Here is a 15685-nt window from a genome sequence, read left to right as displayed (position 1 = left end):
GAGAGACAGAGACAGTGAGTGAGAGACAGTGAGTGAGAGACAGTGAGAGAGAGACAGTGAGTGAGAGACAGTGAGTGAGAGACAGAGACAGTGAGTGAGAGACAGAGACAGTGAGTGAGAGAGAGAGACAGTGAGTCAGAGACAGTGAGTGAGAGACAGAGACAGTGAGTGAGAGACAGAGACAGTGAGTGAGAGACAGAGACAGTGAGTGAGAGACAGTGAGTGAGAGACAGCGAGTGAGAGACAGAGACAGTGATTGAGAGACAGAGACAGTGAGTGAGAGACAGAGACAGTGAGTGAGAGAGAGTGAATGAGAGACAGTCAGTGAGAGACGGAGACAGTGAGTGAGAGACAGAGACAGTGAGTGAGAGACAGTGAGTGAGAGACAGAGACGGTCAGTGAGAGACAGAGGCAGTGAGTGAGTGACAGTGAGTGAAAGACTGTGAGTGAGAGACAGAGACAGTGAGTGAGAGACAGAGACAGTGAGTGAGAGACAGCGAGTGAGAGACAGAGACCGCGAGTGAGAGACAGAGACAGTGAGTGAGAGACAGAGACAGTGAGTGAGATACAGTGAGTGAGAGACAGTGAGTGAGAGACAGTGAGTGAGGGACAAAGACAGTGAGTGAGAGACAGAGACAGTGAGTGAGAGACAGTGAGTGAGAGATAGAGACAGTGAGTGAGAGACAGAGACAGTGAGTGAGAGACAGAGACAGTGAGTGAGAGACAGAGACAGTGAGTGAGAGACTAGGACAGTGAGTCAGAGACAGTGAGTGAGGGACAGTGAGTGAGAGACAGAGACAGTGAGTGAGAGACAGAGACAGTGACAGTGAGAGAGAGACAGTGAGTGAGAGACAGAGACAGTGAGTGAGAGACAGTGAGTGAGAGACAGTGAGAGAGAGACAGTGAGTGAGAGACAGTGAGTGAGAGACAGAGACAGTGAGTGAGAGACAGAGACAGTGAGTGAGAGACAGAGAGTGAGAGACAGAGACAGTGAGTGAGAGACAGAGACAGTGAGTGAGAGACAGAGACAGTGAGTGAGAGACAGTGAGTGAGAGACAGTGAGTGAGAGACAGCGAGTGAGAGACAGAGACAGTGATTGAGAGACAGAGACAGTGAGTGAGAGACAGAGACAGTGAGTCAGAGAGAGTGAATGAGAGACAGTGAGTGAGAGACGGAGACAGTGAGTGAGAGACAGAGACAGTGAGTGAGAGACAGTGAGTGAGAGACAGAGACGGCCAGTGAGAGACAGAGGCAGTGAGTGAGAGACAGTGAGTGAGAGACAGAGACAGTGAGTGAGAGACAGAGACAGTGAGTGAGAGACAGAGACAGTGTGTCAGAGACAGTGAGTGAGAGACAGAGACAGTGAGTGAGAGACAGAGACAGTGAGTGAGAGACAGAGACAGTGAGTGAGAGACAGTGAGTGAGAGACAGTGAGTGAGAGACAGACAGTGAGTGAGAGACAGTGAGTGAGGGACGAAGACAGCGAGTGAGAGACAGAGACAGTGAGTGATAAACAGCGAGTGAGAGACAGAGACAGTGAGTGAGAGACAGAGACAGTGAGTGAGAGACAGAGACAGTGAGTCAGAGACAGAGACAGTGAGTGAGAGACAGTGAGTGATAGACAGCGAGTGAGAGACAGAGACAGTGAGTGAGGGGCAGAGACAGTGAGTGAGAGACAGTGAGTGAGAGACGGAGACAGTGAGTGAGAGACAGAGACAGTGAGAGACAGTGAGTGAGAGACAGAGACAGTGAGTGAGAGACAGAGACAGTGAGTGAGAGACAGAGACAGTGAGTCAGAGACAGTGAGTGAGGGACAGTGAGTGAGAGACAGAGACAGTGAGTGAGAGACAGAGACAGTGAGTGAGAGACAGAGACAGTGACAGTGAGAGAGAGACAGTGAGTGAGAGACAGAGACAGTGAGTGAGAGACAGTGAGTGAGAGACAGTGAGAGAGAGACAGTGAGAGAGAGACAGTGAGTGAGAGACAGTGAGTGAGAGACAGAGACAGTGAGTGAGAGACAGAGACAGTGAGTGAGAGACAGAGACAGTGTGTCAGAGACAGTGAGTGAGAGACAGAGACAGTGAGTGAGAGACAGAGACAGTGAGTGAGAGACAGAGACAGTGAGTGAGAGACAGTGAGTGAGAGACAGTGAGTGAGAGACAGCGAGTGAGAGACAGAGACAGTGATTGAGAGACAGAGACAGTGAGTGAGAGACAGAGACAGTGAGTGAGAGAGAGTGAATGAGAGACATTCAGTGAGAGACGGAGACAGTGAGTGAGAGACAGAGACAGTGAGTGAGAGACAGTGAGTGAGAGACAGAGACGGTCAGTGAGAGACAGAGGCAGTGAGTGAGTGACAGTGAGTGAAAGACTGTGAGTGAGAGACAGAGACAGTGAGTGAGAGACAGAGACAGTGAGTGAGAGACAGAGACAGTGAGTGAGAGACAGTGAGTGAGAGACAGTGAGTGAGAGACAGTGAGTGAGAGACAGTGAGTGAGAGACAGTGAGTGAGAGACAGTGAGTGAGAGACAGTGAGTGAGAGACAGTGAGTGAGAGACAGTGAGTGAGAGACAGAGACAGTGAGTGAGAGACAGAGACAGTGAGTGAGAGACAGAGACAGTGAGTGAGAGACAGTGAGTGAGAGACAGTGAGTGAGAGACAGTGAGTGAGAGACAGCGAGTGAGAGACAGAGACAGTGAGTGAGAGACAGAGACAGTGAGTGAGAGACAGAGACAGTGAGTTAGAGACAGTGAGTGAGAGACAGTGAGTGAGAGACAGAGACAGTGAGAGACAGTGAGTGAGAGACAGTGAGAGTGAGAGAGAGAGACAGTGAGTGAGAGAGACAGTGAGTGAGAGACAGAGACAGTGAGTGAGAGACAGAGACAGTGAGTCAGAGACAGAGACAGTGAGTGAGAGACAGTGAGTGACAGACAGTGAGTGAGAGACAGAGACAGTGAGTGAGAGACAGAGACAGTGAGTGAGAGACAGTGAGTGAGAGACTGCGAGTGAGAGACAGAGACAGTGAGTGAGAGACAGTGAGTGAGAGACAGTCAGTGAGAGACAGTGAGTGAGAGACAGTGAGTGAGAGACAGTGAGTGAGAGACGGAGACAGTGAGTGAGAGACAGAGACAGGGAGAGACAGTGAGTGAGAGACAGTGACAGTGAGAGAGAGACAGTGAATGAGAGACAGAGACAGTGAGAGAGAGACAGCGAGTGAGAGACAGTGAGTGAGAGACAGAGACAGTGAGTGAGAGACAGAGACAGTGAGTGAGAGACAGAGACAGTGAGTCAGAGACAGTGAGTGAGAGACAGAGACAGTGAGTGAGAGACAGAGTTAGTGAGTGAGAGACAGTGAGTGAGAGACAGCGAGTGAGAGACAGAGACAGCGAGTGAGAGACAGAGACAGTGAGTGAGAGACAGAGACAGTGAGTGAGAGACAGTGAGTGAGAGACAGTGGGTGAGAGACGTAGACAGTGAGTGAGAGACAGAGACAGTGAGTGAGAGACAGTGAGTGAGAGACAGAGACAGTCAGTGAGAGACAGAGGCAGTGAGTGAGAGACAGTGAGTGAGAGACAGTGAGTGAGAGACAGTGAGTGAGAGACAGTGAGTGAGAGACAGAGACAGTGAGTGAGAGACAGACAGTGAGTGAGAGACAGACAGTGAGTGAGAGACAGTGAGTGAGAGACATTGAGTGAGGGACAGTGAGTGAGAGACAGAGACAGTGAGTGAGAGACAGAGACAGTGACAGTGAGAGAGAGACAGTGAGTGAGAGACAGAGACAGTGAGTGAGAGACAGTGAGTGAGAGACAGTGAGAGAGAGACAGTGAGTGAGAGACAGTGAGTGAGAGACAGAGACAGTGAGTGAGAGACAGAGACAGTGAGTGAGAGACAGAGACAGTGAGTCAGAGACAGTGAGTGAGAGACAGAGACAGTGAGTGAGAGACAGAGACAGTGAGTGAGAGACAGAGACAGTGAGTGAGAGACAGTGAGTGAGAGACAGCGAGTGAGAGACAGAGACAGTGATTGAGAGACAGAGACAGTGATTGAGAGACAGAGACAGTGAGTGAGAGACAGAGACAGTGAGTGAGAGAGAGTGAATGAGAGACAGTCAGTGAGAGACGGAGACAGTGAGTGAGAGACAGAGACAGTGAGTGAGAGACAGTGAGTGAGAGACAGAGACGGTCAGTGAGAGACAGAGGCAGTGAGTGAGTGACAGTGAGTGAAAGACTGTGAGTGAGAGACAGAGACAGTGAGTGAGAGACAGAGACAGTGAGTGAGAGACAGCGAGTGAGAGACAGAGACAGCGAGTGAGAGACAGAGACCGCGAGTGAGAGACAGAGACAGTGAGTGAGAGACAGAGACAATGAGTGAGATACAGTGAGTGAGAGACAGTGAGTGAGAGACAGTGAGTGAGGGACAAAGACAGTGAGTGAGAGACAGAGACAGTGAGTGAGAGACAGTGAGTGAGAGATAGAGACAGTGAGTGAGAGACAGAGACAGTGAGTGAGAGACAGAGACAGTGAGTGAGAGACAGAGACAGTGAGTGAGAGACTAGGACAGTGAGTCAGAGACAGTGAGTGAGGGACAGTGAGTGAGAGACAGAGACAGTGAGTGAGAGACAGAGACAGTGACAGTGAGAGAGAGACAGTGAGTGAGAGACAGAGACAGTGAGTGAGAGACAGTGAGTGAGAGACAGTGAGAGAGAGACAGTGAGTGAGAGACAGTGAGTGAGAGACAGAGACAGTGAGTGAGAGACAGAGACAGTGAGTGAGAGACAGAGAGTGAGAGACAGAGACAGTGAGTGAGAGACAGAGACAGTGAGTGAGAGACAGAGACAGTGAGTGAGAGACAGTGAGTGAGAGACAGTGAGTGAGAGACAGCGAGTGAGAGACAGAGACAGTGATTGAGAGACAGAGACAGTGAGTGAGAGACAGAGACAGTGAGTCAGAGAGAGTGAATGAGAGACAGTGAGTGAGAGACGGAGACAGTGAGTGAGAGACAGAGACAGTGAGTGAGAGACAGTGAGTGAGAGACAGAGACGGCCAGTGAGAGACAGAGGCAGTGAGTGAGAGACAGTGAGTGAGAGACAGAGACAGTGAGTGAGAGACAGAGACAGTGAGTGATAGACAGAGACAGTGTGTCAGAGACAGTGAGTCAGAGACAGAGACAGTGAGTGAGAGACAGAGACAGTGAGTGAGAGACAGAGACAGTGAGTGAGAGACAGTGAGTGAGAGACAGTGAGTGAGAGACAGACAGTGAGTGAGAGACAGTGAGTGAGGGACGAAGACAGCGAGTGAGAGACAGAGACAGTGAGTGATAAACAGCGAGTGAGAGACAGAGACAGTGAGTGAGAGACAGACAGTGAGTGAGAGACAGAGACAGTGAGTCAGAGACAGAGACAGTGAGTGAGAGACAGTGAGTGATAGACAGCGAGTGAGAGACAGAGACAGTGAGTGAGGGGCAGAGACAGTGAGTGAGAGACAGTGAGTGAGAGACGGAGACAGTGAGTGAGAGACAGAGACAGTGAGAGACAGTGAGTGAGAGACAGAGACAGTGAGTGAGAGACAGAGACAGTGAGTGAGAGACAGAGACAGTGAGTGAGAGACTAGGACAGTGAGTCAGAGACAGTGAGTGAGGGACAGTGAGTGAGAGACAGAGACAGTGAGTGAGAGACAGAGACAGTGACAGTGAGAGAGAGACAGTGAGTGAGAGACAGAGACAGTGAGTGAGAGACAGTGAGTGAGAGACAGTGAGAGAGAGACAGTGAGAGAGAGACAGTGAGTGAGAGACAGTGAGTGAGAGACAGAGACAGTGAGTGAGAGACAGAGACAGTGAGTGAGAGACAGAGACAGTGTGTCAGAGACAGTGAGTGAGAGACAGAGACAGTGAGTGAGAGACAGAGACAGTGAGTGAGAGACAGTGAGTGAGAGACAGTGAGTGAGAGACAGCGAGTGAGAGACAGAGACAGTGATTGAGAGACAGAGACAGTGAGTGAGAGACAGAGACAGTGAGTGAGAGAGAGTGAATGAGAGACAGTCAGTGAGAGACGGAGACAGTGAGTGAGAGACAGAGACAGTGAGTGAGAGACAGTGAGTGAGAGACAGAGACGGTCAGTGAGAGACAGAGGCAGTGAGTGAGTGACAGTGAGTGAAAGACTGTGAGTGAGAGACAGAGACAGTGAGTGAGAGACAGAGACAGTGAGTGAGAGACAGCGAGTGAGAGACAGAGACTGCGAGTGAGAGACAGAGACAGTGAGTGAGAGACAGAGACAGTGAGTGAGATACAGTGAGTGAGAGACAGTGAGTGAGAGACAGTGAGTGAGGGACAAAGACAGTGAGTGAGAGACAGAGACAGTGAGTGAGAGACAGTGAGTGAGAGATAGAGACAGTGAGTGAGAGACAGAGACAGTGAGTGAGAGACAGAGACAGTGAGTGAGAGACAGAGACAGTGAGTGAGAGACTAGGACAGTGAGTCAGAGACAGTGAGTGAGGGACAGTGAGTGAGAGACAGAGACAGTGAGTGAGAGACAGAGACAGTGACAGTGAGAGAGAGACAGTGAGTGAGAGACAGAGACAGTGAGTGAGAGACAGTGAGTGAGAGACAGTGAGTGAGAGACAGTGAGAGAGAGACAGTGAGTGAGAGACAGTGAGTGAGAGACAGAGACAGTGAGTGAGAGACAGAGACAGTGAGTGAGAGACAGAGAGTGAGAGACAGAGACAGTGAGTGAGAGACAGAGACAGTGAGTGAGAGACAGAGACAGTGAGTGAGAGACAGTGAGTGAGAAACAGTGAGTGAGAGACAGCGAGTGAGAGACAGAGACAGTGATTGAGAGACAGAGACAGTGAGTGAGAGACAGAGACAGTGAGTGAGAGAGAGTGAATGAGAGACAGTGAGTGAGAGACGGAGACAGTGAGTGAGAGACAGAGACAGTGAGTGAGAGACAGTGAGTGAGAGACAGAGACGGCCAGTGAGAGACAGAGGCAGTGAGAGAGTGACAGTGAGTGAAAGACAGTGAGTGAGAGACAGAGACAGTGAGTGAGAGACAGAGACAGTGAGTGAGAGACAGTGAGTGAGAGACAGAGACAGTCAGTGAGAGACAGTGAGTGAGAGACAGAGACAGTGAGTGAGAGACAGAGACAGTGAGAGACAGAGACAGCGAGTGAGAGGCAGAGGCAGTGAGTGAGAGACAGAGACAGTGAGTGAGAGACAGTGAGTGAGAGACGGAGACACTGAGTGAGAGATAGAGACAGTGAGTGAGAGACAGAGACAGTGAGTGAGAGACAGAGACAGTGAGTGAGAGACAGTGAGTGAGAGACAGAGACAGTGAGTGAGAGACAGAGGCAGTGAGTGAGAGACAGAGACAGCGAGTGAGAGGCAGAGGCAGTGAGTGAGAGACAGAGACAGTGAGTGAGAGACAGTGAGTGAGAGACGGAGACAGTGAGTGAGAGATAGAGACAGTGAGTGAGAGACAGAGACAGTGAGTGAGAGACAGAGACAGTGAGTGAGAGACAGTGGGTGAGAGACAGAGACAGTGAGTGAGAGACAGAGACAGTGAGTGAGAGACAGAGGCAGTGAGTGAGAGACAGAGACAGTGAGTGAGAGACAGTGAGTGAGAGACGGAGACAGTGAGTGAGAGATAGAGACAGTGAGTGAGAGACAGAGACAGTGAGTGAGAGAGAGACAGTGAGAGAGAGACAGTGAGAGAGAGACAGTGAGTGAGAGACAGAGACAGTGAGTGAGAGACAGTGAGTGAGAGACAGAGACGGCCAGTGAGAGACAGAGGCAGTGAGTGAGTGACAGTGAGTGAAAGACAGTGAGTGAGAGACAGAGACAGTGAGTGAGAGACAGAGACAGTGAGTGAGAGACAGTGAGTGAGAGACAGACAGTGAGTGAGAGACAGACAGTGAGTGAGAGACAGTGAGTGAGGGACGAAGACAGCGAGTGAGAGACAGAGACAGTGAGTGATAAACAGCGAGTGAGAGACAGAGACAGTGAGTGAGAGACAGAGACAGTGAGTGAGAGACAGAGACAGTGAGTCAGAGACAGAGACAGTGAGTGAGAGACAGTGAGTGATAGACAGCGAGTGAGAGACAGAGACAGTGAGTGAGAGACAGTGAGTGAGAGACAGCGACAGTGAGTGAGAGACAGAGACAGTGAGTGAGAGACAGAGACAGTGAGTGAGAGACAGTGAGTGAGAGACAGAGACAGTGAGTGAGAGACAGAGACAGTGAGTGAGAGACAGAGGCAGTGAGTGAGAGACAGAGACAGTGAGTGAGAGACAGTGAGTGAGAGACAGTGAGTGAGAGACAGAGACAGTGAGTAAGAGACAGAGACAGTGAGTGAGAGACAGTGAGTGAGAGACAGTGACAGTGAGTGAGAGATAGTGAGTGAGAGACAGTGAGTGAGAGACAGTGAGTGAGAGACAGTGAGTGAGAGACAGTGAGTGAGAAACAGTGAGTGAGAGACAGTGAGTGCGAGACAGAGACAGTGAGTGAGAGACAGAGACAGCGAGTGAGAGACAGAGACAGCGAGTGAGAGACAGAGACAGCGAGTGAGAGACAGTGAGTGAGAGACGGAGACAGTGAGTGAGAGACAGAGACAGTGAGTGAGAGACAGTGAGTGAGAGACAGAGACAGTGAGTGAGAGACAGTGAGTGAGAGACGGAGACAGTGAATGAGAGACAGAGACAGTGAGAGACAGTGAGTGAGAGACAGAGATAGTGAGAGAGACAGGGACAGTGAGTGAGAGACAGTGAGTGAGAGACGGAGACAGTGAGTGAGAGACAGAGACAGTGAGAGACAGTGAGTGAGAGACAGAGACAGTGAGAGAGAGACAGTGAGTGAGAGACAGTGAGTGAGAGACAGAGACAGTGAGTGAGAGACAGAGACAGCGAGTGAGAGACAGACCGTGAGTGAGAGACAGTGAGTGAGAGACAGAGACAATGAGTGAGAGACAGAGACAGTGAGTGAGAGACAGAGACAGTGAGTGAGAGACAGAGACAGTGAGTGAGAGACAGAGACAGTGAGTGAGAGACAGTGAGTGAGAGACAGTGAGTGAGAGTCAGTGAGTGAGAAACAGCGAGTGAGAGACAGTGAGTGAGAGACAGTGAGTGAGAGACAGTGAGTGAGAGACAGTGAGTGAGAGACAGTGAGTGAGAGACAGTGAGTGAGAGACAGAGACAGTGAGTGAGAGACAGAGACAGTGAGTGAGAGACAGAGACAGTGAGTGAGAGACAGTGAGTGAGAGACAGTGAGTGAGAGACAGTGAGTGAGAGACAGTGAGTGAGAGACAGTGAGTGAGAGACTGAGTGAGAGACAGCGAGTGAGAGACAGAGACAGTGAGTGAGAGACAGAGACAGTGAGTGAGAGACAGAGACAGTGAGTTAGAGACAGTGAGTGAGAGACAGTGAGTGAGAGACAGAGACAGTGAGAGACAGTGAGAGTGAGAGAGAGAGACAGTGAGTGAGAGAGACAGTGAGTGAGAGACAGAGACAGTGAGTGAGAGACAGAGACAGTGAGTCAGAGACAGAGACAGTGAGTGAGAGACAGTGAGTGACAGACAGTGAGTGAGAGACAGAGACAGTGAGTGAGAGACAGAGACAGTGAGTGAGAGACAGTGAGTGAGAGACTGCGAGTGAGAGACAGAGACAGTGAGTGAGAGACAGTGAGTGAGAGACAGTGAGTGAGAGACAGTCAGTGAGAGACAGTGAGTGAGAGACAGTGAGTGAGAGACAGTGAGTGAGAGACGGAGACAGTGAGTGAGAGACAGAGACAGGGAGAGACAGTGAGTGAGAGACAGTGACAGTGAGAGAGAGACAGTGAATGAGAGACAGAGACAGTGAGAGAGAGACAGCGAGTGAGAGACAGTGAGTGAGAGACAGAGACAGTGAGTGAGAGACAGAGACAGTGAGTGAGAGACAGAGACAGTGAGTCAGAGACAGTGAGTGAGAGACAGAGACAGTGAGTGAGAGACAGAGTTAGTGAGTGAGAGACAGTGAGTGAGAGACAGCGAGTGAGAGACAGAGACAGCGAGTGAGAGACAGAGACAGTGAGTGAGAGACAGAGACAGTGAGTGAGAGACAGTGAGTGAGAGACAGTGGGTGAGAGACGTAGACAGTGAGTGAGAGACAGAGACAGTGAGTGAGAGACAGTGAGTGAGAGACAGAGACAGTCAGTGAGAGACAGAGGCAGTGAGTGAGAGACAGTGAGTGAGAGACAGTGAGTGAGAGACGGAGACAGTGAGTGAGAGACAGAGACAGTGAGTGAGAGACAGACAGTGAGTGAGAGACAGTGAGTGAGAGACATTGAGTGAGGGACAGTGAGTGAGAGACAGAGACAGTGAGTGAGAGACAGAGACAGTGACAGTGAGAGAGAGACAGTGAGTGAGAGACAGAGACAGTGAGTGAGAGACAGTGAGTGAGAGACAGTGAGAGAGAGACAGTGAGTGAGAGACAGTGAGTGAGAGACAGAGACAGTGAGTGAGAGACAGAGACAGTGAGTGAGAGAGAGAGACAGTGAGTCAGAGACAGTGAGTGAGAGACAGAGACAGTGAGTGAGAGACAGAGACAGTGAGTGAGAGACAGAGACAGTGAGTGAGAGACAGTGAGTGAGAGACAGCGAGTGAGAGACAGAGACAGTGATTGAGAGACAGAGACAGTGAGTGAGAGACAGAGACAGTGAGTGAGAGAGAGTGAATGAGAGACAGTCAGTGAGAGACGGAGACAGTGAGTGAGAGACAGAGACAGTGAGTGAGAGACAGTGAGTGAGAGACAGAGACGGTCAGTGAGAGACAGAGGCAGTGAGTGAGTGACAGTGAGTGAAAGACTGTGAGTGAGAGACAGAGACAGTGAGTGAGAGACAGAGACAGTGAGTGAGAGACAGCGAGTGAGAGACAGAGACCGCGAGTGAGAGACAGAGACAGTGAGTGAGAGACAGAGACAGTGAGTGAGATACAGTGAGTGAGAGACAGTGAGTGAGAGACAGTGAGTGAGGGACAAAGACAGTGAGTGAGAGACAGAGACAGTGAGTGAGAGACAGTGAGTGAGAGATAGAGACAGTGAGTGAGAGACAGAGACAGTGAGTGAGAGACAGAGACAGTGAGTGAGAGACAGAGACAGTGAGTGAGAGACTAGGACAGTGAGTCAGAGACAGTGAGTGAGGGACAGTGAGTGAGAGACAGAGACAGTGAGTGAGAGACAGAGACAGTGACAGTGAGAGAGAGACAGTGAGTGAGAGACAGAGACAGTGAGTGAGAGACAGTGAGTGAGAGACAGTGAGAGAGAGACAGTGAGTGAGAGACAGTGAGTGAGAGACAGAGACAGTGAGTGAGAGACAGAGACAGTGAGTGAGAGACAGAGAGTGAGAGACAGAGACAGTGAGTGAGAGACAGAGACAGTGAGTGAGAGACAGAGACAGTGAGTGAGAGACAGTGAGTGAGAGACAGTGAGTGAGAGACAGCGAGTGAGAGACAGAGACAGTGATTGAGAGACAGAGACAGTGAGTGAGAGACAGAGACAGTGAGTCAGAGAGAGTGAATGAGAGACAGTGAGTGAGAGACGGAGACAGTGAGTGAGAGACAGAGACAGTGAGTGAGAGACAGTGAGTGAGAGACAGAGACGGCCAGTGAGAGACAGAGGCAGTGAGTGAGAGACAGTGAGTGAGAGACAGAGACAGTGAGTGAGAGACAGAGACAGTGAGTGAGAGACAGAGACAGTGTGTCAGAGACAGTGAGTGAGAGACAGAGACAGTGAGTGAGAGACAGAGACAGTGAGTGAGAGACAGAGACAGTGAGTGAGAGACAGTGAGTGAGAGACAGTGAGTGAGAGACAGACAGTGAGTGAGAGACAGTGAGTGAGGGACGAAGACAGCGAGTGAGAGACAGAGACAGTGAGTGATAAACAGCGAGTGAGAGACAGAGACAGTGAGTGAGAGACAGAGACAGTGAGTGAGAGACAGAGACAGTGAGTCAGAGACAGAGACAGTGAGTGAGAGACAGTGAGTGATAGACAGCGAGTGAGAGACAGAGACAGTGAGTGAGGGGCAGAGACAGTGAGTGAGAGACAGTGAGTGAGAGACGGAGACAGTGAGTGAGAGACAGAGACAGTGAGAGACAGTGAGTGAGAGACAGAGACAGTGAGTGAGAGACAGAGACAGTGAGTGAGAGACAGAGACAGTGAGTGAGAGACTAGGACAGTGAGTCAGAGACAGTGAGTGAGGGACAGTGAGTGAGAGACAGAGACAGTGAGTGAGAGACAGAGACAGTGACAGTGAGAGAGAGACAGTGAGTGAGAGACAGAGACAGTGAGTGAGAGACAGTGAGTGAGAGACAGTGAGAGAGAGACAGTGAGAGAGAGACAGTGAGTGAGAGACAGTGAGTGAGAGACAGAGACAGTGAGTGAGAGACAGAGACAGTGAGTGAGAGACAGAGACAGTGTGTCAGAGACAGTGAGTGAGAGACAGAGACAGTGAGTGAGAGACAGAGACAGTGAGTGAGAGACAGAGACAGTGAGTGAGAGACAGTGAGTGAGAGACAGTGAGTGAGAGACAGCGAGTGAGAGACAGAGACAGTGATTGAGAGACAGAGACAGTGAGTGAGAGACAGAGACAGTGAGTGAGAGAGAGTGAATGAGAGACATTCAGTGAGAGACGGAGACAGTGAGTGAGAGACAGAGACAGTGAGTGAGAGACAGTGAGTGAGAGACAGAGACGGTCAGTGAGAGACAGAGGCAGTGAGTGAGTGACAGTGAGTGAAAGACTGTGAGTGAGAGACAGAGACAGTGAGTGAGAGACAGAGACAGTGAGTGAGAGACAGAGACAGTGAGTGAGAGACAGTGAGTGAGAGACAGTGAGTGAGAGACAGTGAGTGAGAGACAGTGAGTGAGAGACAGTGAGTGAGAGACAGTGAGTGAGAGACAGTGAGTGAGAGACAGTGAGTGAGAGACAGTGAGTGAGAGACAGAGACAGTGAGTGAGAGACAGAGACAGTGAGTGAGAGACAGAGACAGTGAGTGAGAGACAGTGAGTGAGAGACAGTGAGTGAGAGACAGTGAGTGAGAGACAGCGAGTGAGAGACAGAGACAGTGAGTGAGAGACAGAGACAGTGAGTGAGAGACAGAGACAGTGAGTTAGAGACAGTGAGTGAGAGACAGTGAGTGAGAGACAGAGACAGTGAGAGACAGTGAGTGAGAGACAGTGAGAGTGAGAGAGAGAGACAGTGAGTGAGAGAGACAGTGAGTGAGAGACAGAGACAGTGAGTGAGAGACAGAGACAGTGAGTCAGAGACAGAGACAGTGAGTGAGAGACAGTGAGTGACAGACAGTGAGTGAGAGACAGAGACAGTGAGTGAGAGACAGAGACAGTGAGTGAGAGACAGTGAGTGAGAGACTGCGAGTGAGAGACAGAGACAGTGAGTGAGAGACAGTGAGTGAGAGACAGTCAGTGAGAGACAGTGAGTGAGAGACAGTGAGTGAGAGACAGTGAGTGAGAGACGGAGACAGTGAGTGAGAGACAGAGACAGGGAGAGACAGTGAGTGAGAGACAGTGACAGTGAGAGAGAGACAGTGAATGAGAGACAGAGACAGTGAGAGAGAGACAGCGAGTGAGAGACAGTGAGTGAGAGACAGAGACAGTGAGTGAGAGACAGAGACAGTGAGTGAGAGACAGAGACAGTGAGTCAGAGACAGTGAGTGAGAGACAGAGACAGTGAGTGAGAGACAGAGTTAGTGAGTGAGAGACAGTGAGTGAGAGACAGCGAGTGAGAGACAGAGACAGCGAGTGAGAGACAGAGACAGTGAGTGAGAGACAGAGACAGTGAGTGAGAGACAGTGAGTGAGAGACAGTGGGTGAGAGACGTAGACAGTGAGTGAGAGACAGAGACAGTGAGTGAGAGACAGTGAGTGAGAGACAGAGACAGTCAGTGAGAGACAGAGGCAGTGAGTGAGAGACAGTGAGTGAGAGACAGTGAGTGAGAGACAGTGAGTGAGAGACAGTGAGTGAGAGACAGAGACAGTGAGTGAGAGACAGACAGTGAGTGAGAGACAGTGAGTGAGAGACATTGAGTGAGGGACAGTGAGTGAGAGACAGAGACAGTGAGTGAGAGACAGAGACAGTGACAGTGAGAGAGAGACAGTGAGTGAGAGACAGAGACAGTGAGTGAGAGACAGTGAGTGAGAGACAGTGAGAGAGAGACAGTGAGTGAGAGACAGTGAGTGAGAGACAGAGACAGTGAGTGAGAGACAGAGACAGTGAGTGAGAGACAGAGACAGTGAGTCAGAGACAGTGAGTGAGAGACAGAGACAGTGAGTGAGAGACAGAGACAGTGAGTGAGAGACAGAGACAGTGAGTGAGAGACAGTGAGTGAGAGACAGCGAGTGAGAGACAGAGACAGTGATTGAGAGACAGAGACAGTGATTGAGAGACAGAGACAGTGAGTGAGAGACAGAGACAGTGAGTGAGAGAGAGTGAATGAGAGACAGTCAGTGAGAGACGGAGACAGTGAGTGAGAGACAGAGACAGTGAGTGAGAGACAGTGAGTGAGAGACAGAGACGGTCAGTGAGAGACAGAGGCAGTGAGTGAGTGACAGTGAGTGAAAGACTGTGAGTGAGAGACAGAGACAGTGAGTGAGAGACAGAGACAGTGAGTGAGAGACAGCGAGTGAGAGACAGAGACAGCGAGTGAGAGACAGAGACCGCGAGTGAGAGACAGAGACAGTGAGTGAGAGACAGAGACAATGAGTGAGATACAGTGAGTGAGAGACAGTGAGTGAGAGACAGTGAGTGAGGGACAAAGACAGTGAGTGAGAGACAGAGACAGTGAGTGAGAGACAGTGAGTGAGAGATAGAGACAGTGAGTGAGAGACAGAGACAGTGAGTGAGAGACAGAGACAGTGAGTGAGAGACAGAGACAGTGAGTGAGAGACTAGGACAGTGAGTCAGAGACAGTGAGTGAGGGACAGTGAGTGAGAGACAGAGACAGTGAGTGAGAGACAGAGACAGTGACAGTGAGAGAGAGACAGTGAGTGAGAGACAGAGACAGTGAGTGAGAGACAGTGAGTGAGAGACAGTGAGAGAGAGACAGTGAGTGAGAGACAGTGAGTGAGAGACAGAGACAGTGAGTGAGAGACAGAGACAGTGAGTGAGAGACAGAGAGTGAGAGACAGAGACAGTGAGTGAGAGACAGAGACAGTGAGTGAGAGACAGAGACAGTGAGTGAGAGACAGTGAGTGAGAGACAGTGAGTGAGAGACAGCGAGTGAGAGACAGAGACAGTGATTGAGAGACAGAGACAGTGAGTGAGAGACAGAGACAGTGAGTCAGAGAGAGTGAATGAGAGACAGTGAGTGAGAGACGGAGACAGTGAGTGAGAGACAGAGACAGTGAGTGAGAGACAGTGAGTGAGAGACAGAGACGGCCAGTGAGAGACAGAGGCAGTGAGTGAGAGACAGTGAGTGAGAGACAGAGACAGTGAGTGAGAGACAGAGACAGTGAGTGATAGACAGAGACAGTGTGTCAGAGACAGTGAGTCAGAGACAGAGACAGTGAGTGAGAGACAGAGACAGTGAGTGAGAGACAGAGACAGTGAGTGAGAGACAGTGAGTGAGAGACAGTGAGTGAGAGACAGACAGTGAGTGAGAGACAGTGAGTGAGGGACGAAGACAGCGAGTGAGAGACAGAGACAGTGAGTGATAAAC

Source organism: Scyliorhinus torazame, chromosome 4 (assembly GCF_047496885.1).
Source record: "Scyliorhinus torazame isolate Kashiwa2021f chromosome 4, sScyTor2.1, whole genome shotgun sequence".
Classification (NCBI taxonomy): Eukaryota; Metazoa; Chordata; class Chondrichthyes; order Carcharhiniformes; family Scyliorhinidae; genus Scyliorhinus; species Scyliorhinus torazame.
Note: the sequence above shows the minus strand (reverse complement) of the source record.